Raw genomic sequence first — 11,431 nt, 5'->3', positions numbered from 1 at the left:
TGTGCAGATTGTATATTTATCTGTTCCTAGCTACAAATCATTGTTGACAACTATTTGGAGAATCATTAACATGATCAGTTGTCTTCACTAATTATTAACAATAAACATATAATTAAAAGTAAATTGAGCAAATTTGGTATTTGAGAAGTGTGGTAGCCCTTCACATAATTGGTACCCAAAAAGTAGCTCTCAGTTTCAAAAGGCTGGTGACCCCTGCTCTAGTGGGTCTCTGTCATCTTTAATGTGCACGTTTGAGATTGAGGAGGTGTGGCTTGAATGGCAGGGGAGGGATTGTGTTTTCGAAGATACTATGCTAAGCGGTTAGCATTTAGGCAGATCACCTACTGCACCTTTCATTCTCAATCAGGAACTATTAGGGCTGATTCAGATTGTTTAATTTTTCTTTCTACTAATGACTGTTTTCTGATCTTGACAGAGTGTGTAAACACACACAGAGGACCGGGCTAGTTATAAAGATGGCGTTTATTAAAGAGGAGAGTGAAGACATCAAGATTGAAGAAACATTCACAATTAAGCATGAAGAGTTTGAAGAAGCTTCAGAGTCAAACACAAAGATCCTGAGGAACAAACAGGTTGGTTTTCATCTTCAGAGAACACTAAGAACAGGCAGCTGAGCAATTTCATGCAAAAATCAACCATTGTTTTCACAATAATAGTGAAAAACGTGTCTACAATAGTGTTTACAGTACTGTAAAAATACTCTAAATGTCTGGACACGGTCTTCATATTCTCTTTTCCTTAATTTGCAATTATATTCTTGCCAAAGTTCAGGATGGGGACTTTCTGTTATTGGTTGTGTCTAGAAAGTGTAATGAGCATAAGTAGATGTTATGGGTGGAACCAGCAAATTAAAGTTTTGGAAGCCAATGCATTTTACCCTCATTATTATGGCATCTTGTGCATGTTAAATGCTCTCAAACATTGACTTTCTGCTCTTATTATTAGCTTGTGGTCATAATATTCTTATCTAGAAACGTTTGAGTTTTCTGTAGCGTGTGACAACCAGAGTCTTCACAATTAGTCGTTTCATATCATGTAGGCTGGTTTTAGGGTTGGTGTAGGTGTAGACATTAATAAAACCACAGCATTTACTGTGAGGTTGGGGTTGCGCTAGGTGTACATTTTAAATAAAACATGAAAACTTCAGGAGGGATCTGGCATACAACCCCGTCTTATGGCAGTTTCATATATACTGTCTTATGCAAAAGTTTGGGCGCCCCCTTTGGGCTGCAGAATTATGTGCTGTTTCTTTATAAGAGAAGATCACTGTGAAATTTCCATTCGGTTTTTAGTGAAAGCTAGATAACATGATGTTTTACCAGACAGAAATATGAAGTGTAGCAGTATTGAGATGTGTGACATTAAATTGGAAAACTGAAAAGTAGGCGTGCAAAAGTCTTGGCACCCTCTCTTTTGTGTGGAAAAAACCGAGGGATAATGAATTAGAAGGATGCAAAAAAGCTATCACAAAGGTTTAAAGCAGGGATGTCAAACTCAATTCCTGCAGCCCTGCACAGTTTAGTTCCTACCCTGCCTCAACACACTTACCGGTAGGTTTCAAAACAAGCCTGAAGGACTCAATTAGTTTGATCAGTGGTGTTTAATTAAGGTTGGAACTAAAACTGTGCAGGGCTGCGGCTCTTCAGGAATTGAGTTTGACATCCCTGGTTTAAGTCTCCATGGTCAGAAATATAGTAGAAAATGGAAGGCCACAGAACAGTTCTGTGTAAGAAAAGCTAGACTAAGAAAAATAAATGAAAGGCAAAAGAATGTTAGAATGGACACAGATATGACCACGTAACCAGATCCTGACACTTATCATAACCATTTGTCAACAGAAAAAAAAAACGAGGGATATATTTTTGAGAGATTTCGTGATTAACTTCTCTGTCTGCCGTATATATCTCAGGCCCTGTTTACACTAATACTTTTTAGTTTTAAAATGCGTTAAGTTTTGCTACGGTTACACTTTACGTCCACACTACCCAGGAGCTTTCGAGCTCTGAAAATGGAGCGTTTTGGAAATGCTGAAGAGGCGGTTTCAGTTTAAAATGCTGCTGCTCCATGTCAGTGTAGATGGGGGAAAATAGACATCTGAAAACGGAGGCATGGCTGCAGACATTCGCCTTTCTGATTTAAACTTGCATGAAGCCCATTTTTCTTTATTTGTGAACTAAAAATCAAACGCATTTAAGTAAAACTTTCATTTCGATTAAACATGATCTCGAAATCACTTAAACAGTGCAAAAAAGACGCGAAAACTGACCCCTCCGAGGATGCCGTGAAGAACTGAACATGGCGGCGATCGTCAAACTTTTGGATCAACATCGACAGACCCTATCGGCAGAGTTTAAATCCTCTATTTCAACTGTTGAGAAGATGGACCTCTTCCATTTTACGTTGTCAGATCCCGCACAAAGATTGCTTCGTAGAATCAAACACCAATACAATCGACGAGCGGGGTCCTGGATTTAGAAGCCAGTAGGGATTACTATTGAGCAGGTGGTGAGTTAACTCTGCAGCGCTGGGCTCTCCAGGAATTGAGACTGTTGATTGAAAAGGTATGTTTTAAAGAGGGGTAAAACTGCTGTTAACTTGTATTTGTCTTACTTTTTAGCTTAGGCACAATGGCACTCAAAGAAGAGAATGAAGAGTTGAAATGTCATGGAAGAGAGGGATGATTTTGTGAATGTGGAAAACTCCATAAAGACCTGAAACATCTTCATCTGGAGAAAACACTTCTCAACGAATCTAATAGGCTCTTCACGTGCCACAATGTGGAAAATGTTTCGATCACCAATATAAACTCAAGAACCACCTTAAAATCCACACAGGAGATAAACCCTTCAAATGCAAACAGTGTGGAAAGGGTTTCATTCAAAAGGGAAACCTCAATTCCCACATGAAAGTTCACACTGGAGAGAAAGCCTACACATGCGAGCAGTGTGGAAGAGTTTCACCACAAAGGCAACCTTAAAACACACATGAACATCCACACTGGAGTCAACCCGTTCACATGTGAGCAGTGCGGAGAGAGTTTCAAGTACAAAGAGACATTTCGCTCTCATAAAAAGAGAGAACACTCGGGAGAGAAACTGAAGAAACTTGGCGCTGCACAAAAGCCGTTTGCCTGCAAACTGTGCAAGAAGAGCTATAAATGTAAATCGCACCTCGAATCCCACAAGAAAAGACACAACGGAGAGAAAGCCGTTCACCTGCCGTCAGTGTGGAAAGAGATTCACTTACAAAAGAAACCTTGTTTTGCACACGAGAGCTCACACAGGAGAGAAGCCTTTCACCTGCAAGCAGTGCGGGAAGAGTTTCAATCAAACATATAAACTTAATTACCACATGAACATTCACACCGGAGAGAAGCCGTTTCACATGTGAGCAGTGCGGAAAGAGTTTCTTCTACAAGGGGAACTTTAATTACCACATGAAAGTTCATAGTGGACAGAAACCGTTCAACTGCAAACGCTGCGGGAAGAGTTTTCACCACAAACGGCAACCTTAAACACACATGAACATCCACACTGGAGTCAACCCGTTCACGTGTGAGCACTGCGGACAGAGCTTCAAATATAAAGAAACCTTTCGTTCTCATATAAGGAGAGAACACTCTGTAGAGGAACGGCTTAACAAAGCTGAACACTACAGAAAAGGCATGCGAGAAGAGCTGTACATCACGATCCCACACTACATCCCGCATGACACTTCACACTCGAGAGAAGGCGTTCGCCTGCTATCAATGTGGAAAGGGATTCGCTTTCAAAGGAAACCTTGATGTACACTTGAAAGCATACACCGGAGAGAAGCCTTTCACCTGCGAACAGTGTGGATTGGGTTTCAGTTACAAAGGAAACCTTGATTCCCACATGAAAGTTCACAAAGGAGAGACGCATTTCACCTGTGAACAGTGTGGAAAAAGTTTTGATGAAAGATTTAAGCTTGATGGCCACATGTACATTCACAGTGGAAAGAAGTCTTTCACATGCCAGCACTGTGGGAAGATTTCAGTTACAAGGGAAACCTTCAATCCCACATGAGAGTTCAACACCGGAGAGAAGCCTTTTAACTGCAAGCGCTGTGGGAAAGAGTTTCTGCACAAAGGGCAACCTGAAAACACACATGAACATCCACACCGGACTCAACCCGTTCACGTGTGAGCACTAGCGGACAGAGCTTTAAGTACAAAGAAACATTGCGCTCTCATAAAAAAAGACATTCAGAAACTTTCATGAAACTTACCACCAGAGAAAAAGCCTTCACGTGCAAACTGGTGCGATAAGAGGCTATAAAAATAAATCACAGTTCGACACACACTTGAGAATTCACACTGGAAAGAGCCCATTACCATGTGCTCAGTGTGGAGAGAGTTTTCAGACTTAATTCAGCCCTAGTTTCACACATGAAGAGTCACACAGGTTGAGTCCTCACACATGCTAAATGTGTAGCACAGACGAATTTGTTAATCATAATTACAAATAAATATGACAAGTGAAGGTTTATTTTCTTCTTAATTGGATTAAAAATGTAATTATCTCCTAAATAAAGTTTCTATTGTAATTTAATCTGAGTTAATTGTCTTACTAAATCTTTAGTTAGTTTAGTTTAGCAGGGCTTAGGCCAGATTCTATTTTTGTACCCCTTCCCCTTGACCCTTAAAATCGAGTGTGAAGGGGAAAGGGCTTCAAAAAGCACTACAGCACCTGCACATGTCATCATATGTCTTTGCGATCTCTTGCTTCATATGAGATCAGACGATGGCGACTGCTGTAGTTATTCTAGTTGTGTTATTTTTTGGAAATATACCTTCAAGAAATCACTGAAGGCATATATTATGTTATCATAATGATCTAATGTGGCAATAAGATCATAACTGTACTGTGCATTTACACAGTGGTCATATTCATCTATGTAAACACACCAAAAACAACGTTAACATTATAGCAGACACTGTAAAAAGCTCATTCCCTGCCACTAGACTTCTCTGACAGGTATTCGAGTGTCATCGAGTGTCAGAATGTTGTGGGGCTGCTGTACAGGAGTTATGATTATGGATTATAGATTGTGAAGTTTAGAGATTTTATTTTAGCGGGGGGTTTTTTTTTTAAGCATGACGGTAAAACACGAACACGGTTATGAATTTATTAAAACATCTGCTTATTTGTTGTAAAAATTCATAATAATGACAAAAAATACTAATTTCCCTTACTCTCGGGTGTGGCTATCCTGTTGTGGCTGGTGTATTCTGGGAAATTTATTTACCCCTTGGTTTCGAGTGTGGTCCTGAAAAATCTTCGTTCGAAGGGGTATTCACCCTTCCCCTTAGCCCTACACCTTCAAGCTAAAGAAAATTGGTACAGGGGAAGGGCTAAGGGGTAGAATTTGAATTGCGCCTTAATGTACTTAGTATTTGTTACATTACAATAAAAGATAACAAAATCAGTGTATGCTGACGTTATGAGAAGGTTTTAGTTGATTGAGAAAATGTCCTGAATAAAGTGTGAATGATAAGCCCACAGTACAAACACTGTTGTATCTGACAATGCAGATCTCTGAGGAGTTTTGATCAGGGTGGGTGAACTTGGAGAAGATTTAAGTACTTCATTTACATCATTTGTTCAAAGGTTTATCTTCAGTTGTTTTGTGCCTGCTTCTAAGTTCTGCATCAAAGACTGCACTTTTTTAGACCTGCATGACTGCAATGTTGCCAGCATGATCTCAGTAAACAATCTGAAAAAAGTTATGCCAACATCTCCTAGAAAAGAAAAAGAAAGTAGTTTCTAATACAAAGGTTTTTTAGACTCCCTGTGTTTGATTTTCAATTTTTATATACACAATTGTGCCGTCAAACCGTTGTATAAACGCAATATCAGACTCGTAGCAGTGGTGGGACGCACGCCTCCCACTAGTACTGATATACAGCTATATCGCACTGCTACTTGTGTGATATTGCTCATATATATATATGTATGTATGTATGTATGTATATACAGTTGAAGTCAGAATTATTCTCCCCCCTTTGATTTTTTTTTTTTCTTTTTCAAATATTTCCCAAATGATGTTGAACAGATTCAGGAAATTTTCACAGTATGTCTGATAATATTTTTTCTTCTGGAGAAAGTCTTATTTGTTTTATTTCGGCTAGAATAAAAGCAGTTTTAAATTTTTTAAACACCATTTTAAGATCAATATTATTAGCCCCTTTAAGCTATATATTTTTTCTCGATAGTCTACAGAAGAAACCATCGTTATACATTAACTTGCCCAATTACCCTAACCTGCCTAGCTAACCTAATTAACCTAGTTAAGCCTAAATGTCACTTTAAGCTGTGTTTTTAGAAGTGTCTTGAGGAATATCTAGTCTAATATTATTTACTGTCATCATGGCAAAGATAAAAGAAATCAGTTATTAGAGATGAGTTATTAAAACTTTTATGATTAGAAATGTGTTGAAGAAATCTGCTCTCTGTTAAACAGAAAGGGGGGGGCTAATAAGAGACTTCAACTAGATATATATATATTACACATGACGCAGACTCCTTGCAATCCAAGCTATAATGATGACTATAAAGTCATTAATAAAATGGGAAAGTTTATACAGTTTTTAAACAAACTATGTATGTTTTCAGTGCTTCATTTGTTCAGTGCTTCATTTGTTCTAGAAGGTTACAATGTTTATGCAATTTATGTTATGCAATGTTTGATACATGATGTTATTAATGTGATGATTGTGTTTTTAAAAAATGCATGTTGATCTCCTCTGTTGCGCCGCGATGACGCAATCCGCCTTCGAATGCCAGCGGTAGAGTGACGTCACAGAGCTGCGCCGCGCTCCTGCATACGCTGCGATTCGGATTAAAAGAAGGTTTGAGGGTTTTATTTTAAGTGTTTATATTGGTAAAAACTGTTCAGACGTTCTATGGTTTTTACAAGCGGTGTACTTAACGAGTATTACTAAAAGAAACGCTGAAATACTTTAATTGTAACGCGAGTTTAGTGAGTTCAGCTCATAACAGAAGCTGCGTCTGATTATACGTATATACTCTGATTTAAATTCTGATTATACAGACACTGATGAACTAAAACACCTTTAAAAGTCATACAGTGACTCATAACTCAGACACTACTGACCTAAACACAACAAACAAACGTGTGTAATGTCTGTTATTACACAGCAATAACACACGTCAGTAAATATGCTAATAAAACACATTTTATAACATGTACAGCAATAAACAGAACATGTTATGCCTAAATGTGAAATGTTTGTAGTTACTTTAAGTAGTCCACTATGATTTAAAATGAATAACTCTTACCAGTGATTCTGACTACTGAGGTAGCCAGAAATTTAGTTTGTTTATTTTTCATGTCTACTAATGACTGTCTTCTTGATGTTGACAGAGTCCAAACACAGAGAAAAGCAGCCGGTTATAAAGATGGTGTTTATTAAAGAGGAGAGTGAAGACATGAAGATTGAAGAAACATTCACAGTCAAACATGAAGAGATTGAAGACGCTTTCAGAGTCAAACATGAAGATCCTGAGGAACAAACAGGTTGGTTTTCTTCCTCTTTACTTTTAATGGACTTCTCTACAGATCACACCTCATATGCTTTTAATAAGTTATTAGAGATGTGTTTTGTTAGATTACTTCAGGTTAGGTATTTCATCTAAATACTTTAGATGAATCAACCATGGTCTGTTACACTCCTAGTAAATAATTGAAAACTTAATATTTATTTAAATATTAGTGTTTATTGTACTGACCACAACTGGCCCTGGGCATAAAGAAAATCTTTGTTTTAGAAACTAATGAAGAGAGCAGAAATCAATTATTAATTTAAATTATTTATCCTGACATGCTTACTGTTTCAAAATAGTATGAAGATTTCTTAAAATAAAATGTATTGTGTTCAATGGGGAAACAATTTTTTTGCTTTACCCAAACATTCATTCATTCATTTTCTTTTCGCCTTAGTCCCTTTATTAATCTGAAGTTGCCACAGTGGAATGAACCTCCAATTTATCCAGCATATGTTTTACGCAGCGGATGCCCTTCCAGCCGCAACCCATCTCTGGGAAACATCCACACACACTCATTCACACTCATACACGACAGACAATTTAGCCTACCCAATTCACCTGTACCACATGTCTTTGGACTGAGGGGGAAACTGGAGCACTCAGAGGAAACCCATGCGAACACAGGGAGAACATGCAAACTCTGCACAGAAATGCCAGCTGACCCAGCCGAAGCTCAAACCAGCAACCTTCTTGCTGTGAGGTGACAGCACTACCTACTGCGCCACTGCGTCATTAAAAAAAGTAACTTATTTTAGAGCAGTGATCACAATACCGTGTAACCATGGTATTTTTATCCAAGGTTATCATACCGTCAGAAACTTATACCGGCATATCTAAGTAATAAGATAGATGGACAGACAAATAGACAGACAGATAGACATTTTTTAAATATAATTGTTTATGCAGTTGTATACACTCTAGTTTTATTTTATTCATCTAACATTTCAGGGCTCGACAGTGCGACCATTTCGCTCACATTTGCCACTAAAAATAGACGTGTGCAAATTGGAAAGTTTATTTAGTCACACATGTGCGATTTTCTTTTTTTAATAAGCTCGATTGATGATTTAATTCACTCGGCCATGGTAAAACAACATCATGGTGTATTACATTGGAAATCTATTGTGACTAGCACATGCTGACGCTATCAACAACAGCACCTCTCTACTAGTTTATTTACTTTACGTCAAACGGTCTTTAAATTGTTTTGTATACATTGCCGCACAACGTGCAAGCCTAGAAAAAGTCTACTATTCAGCCTTGGATGGCATATCGTGGCACATCTAGTGTAAGACCCAATTCAACATCAGCGCTTCCCACACAGACTTTACCAGGGCGGCCCGGTTCTGTGTTTGCAAGAAAGACACACCAGCTCTGCATGCAGACCTACAGAGACGCGCTGGATACAGACCTGCTGTTCTGACTTTGGTTGTAGCTTTGAGAAGAGCGCGAGGACACTCGGAAAGACAATGACAAGCTAAATTATTGAACTTGACGTTACATCTTGAGAAAAGGAAGATTGAAAGCTTTAACCTGAATGTCAAGCATCATCTCTGGAGGAAACCAGGCACCGCTCATCACCTAAACAATACTGTTCCTACATTCGTATGATTGCGATTGTGAAAGCATCATACTGTGGAGATGTTTTTTTTCAGTGGCAGGAACTAAGAGACTTGTCAGAAGCAAAGGAAGACCTGTACAGAGACATCGTTTTTGTAAACGCTTCTCCAGAGCAATCTGGAATTCAGTGTGGGGTAACAGATCATCTTTTCATAGGACAACAACACTAAGCACACAGCCGAGATTGCAAAGCAGTGGCTACAGGATAACTTTGCTAATGTCCTTCAGTGGCCTAGCCAGAGCCTAGAGCTAAACCTGATTGAACTCTAGAGAGATCTGAAAGTGGATCTGTATCGACATTGCCTATCAAAGATGATGAGAGCTTGAAAAATGGGAGAATCTGGCCAAAAAATGGGGTGCCAAGCTTGTAGCATCTTATTCAGGACTTGAGTTACTGGTGCCAACGGTGCTTCAACAAAGTATTAAGCAAATGCTGCTATTGCTTTTTATTTTTTAAATGTGCAAAGATTTTAAACTAATCGTTCACATTGTCAATAGGGAGTAATGTTTATGGAAATGGTGTAAATACTTTCCAGATGCACTGTATATTTAATATTCTTGAGTGTAATACGTCCTCTTTGGTTACGTATACATGCTGTAACATTGTTGTAGCCTTTAATCGGTGGATGGAATAGGTGTGCAATGGATCACAGTTGATCCTGACACATGAACCGCGGATTAATAACTTTTACACTTGTAAGTTAGTCCTAAATTTGAGATCATAGAGAAAAATACTTTGTTTATTGGCTTAAGTAATTGATTAATGTCAACATGTTAATCAGTCAACAAAATATTGACAAAAAATCCTGTAAATTATAATCATAACCGAAAAAAGGTTGTGGCATCTAAATGCATGCATTTCTAAGTTTATTAAACATGTTTTCTGTTACTTGTTTAGCATGCTTTAATGCATTAAGGGTTTATCTGCACAGTCATTATATGATTAGGACCTCGATTCAGACACCCATGTAGTCTTAATTATAAATGATCGAGATTTGTATGTGCATTCAAATCTGCTATTAGCCGAGAAAGAGAACCAGTCTTTAGGGTGTACTCACACTAGGCATGGTTACCTTGAACTGTGCAGGAGCTTCATTGTCCCACCTCCCCACTATCCCGTACTCGCACTGCAGTTTTACCTTCCGAGCCAGAGCACGCTTAAGTCATCAATGATGCTCTGTGCAGTTTAACAGAAGAGAAGCTTTCACTCAGCACAGTGGACATTGCTTTAGTTTAATCGTTTTGTTTTATTTTTAGTTGTTTAGGATGCAAAAAAAAAGTCCCAGAATTGGCACAGAACAGCCATGCAAGCATGGTGGCACTCTTCACCAATCATAGATCAAACAAAGGGTAAAACGGCTAACTTGTAATTGTCTTTTTTGGCTTTAGGCAAAATGGCACTCAAAGAAGAGAATGAAGAATTGAGAACAGTGGAAGTGTGAGATCAATGTGAGAAACATGACTTCGTGACACTGGAAAACTCCATTAAGACTGAAACAACCTCACCGGGAGAAACCCTTCAGGAGACTGAATCTAATGGGCTTTTCTTCTGCCAACAGTGTGGGAAAAGTTTACCTACCACATGACAATTCACACTGCAGAGAAACCGTACACCTGTGAGCAGTGCGGAAAGGGTTTCAAGTACAAAGGAAACCTAAAATGCCACATGAAAATTCACACCGGAGAGAAACCTTTCGAATGTGAAGAGTGTGGAAAGAGGTTCGTTCATAAGGGAAACCGTAATTACCACATGAGAGTTCACTCTGAAGAAAAACCTTTCAAATGTGAAGAGTGTGGAAAGGGTTTTATTCACAAAGGAAACCTTAATTACCACATGAAAGTTCATACTGGAGAGAGACATTTTGCCTGTGAACAGTGTGGAAAAGGTTTTAAGCAAAAGGATAAACTTGATTACCACATTAGAGTTCACACCGGAGAGAAGCCGTTCACGTGTGAGCTGTGTGGGACAAGTTTTAGTCAAAAGCACAAGCTTAAAATCCAAATGATAGTTCATACTGGAGTGAGCCCCTTCAGATGTGAGCATTGTGGACAGAGTTTTAAATATAGAGAAACCTTTAATTCTAACAAAAATAGGTCAGGAGAGAATGATTTAGTGTCGTCAATGTGCAGAGCGTTTCAGCTGTACATTAGGCCTCAAAACTCATACAGAACTTCACACTTCAGTAAAGCCTTTTGCCTGC

The 11,431-nt window shown here is 38.6% G+C and overlaps 1 long non-coding RNA gene across 2 annotated transcripts in view; it reads left to right on the top strand.

Moving 5' to 3' along the window:
• Positions 1–6,822: 6,822 nt before the first annotated feature.
• LOC130241644 (uncharacterized) overlaps positions 6,823–11,431 on the top strand; it is a 248,250-nt gene continuing 243,641 nt past the window's right edge. Inside the window, exons 1-3 of one of the 2 annotated variants that reach the window (XR_008838894.1) lie at positions 6,823–6,892; positions 7,429–7,581; positions 10,620–11,425. This is a non-coding gene — a long non-coding RNA (uncharacterized LOC130241644). Of the gene's footprint in view, positions 6,893–7,428; positions 7,582–10,619; positions 11,426–11,431 lie in introns of those variants that run through there. The other variant, XR_008838895.1, reaches the window with a different exon arrangement.

Source organism: Danio aesculapii, chromosome 15 (genome assembly GCF_903798145.1).
Source record: "Danio aesculapii chromosome 15, fDanAes4.1, whole genome shotgun sequence".
Lineage (NCBI taxonomy): Eukaryota > Metazoa > Chordata > Actinopteri > Cypriniformes > Danionidae > Danio > Danio aesculapii.
The sequence above is the reverse complement of the archived record's forward strand: the minus strand, read 5'-3'. Positions and strand labels throughout refer to the sequence as shown.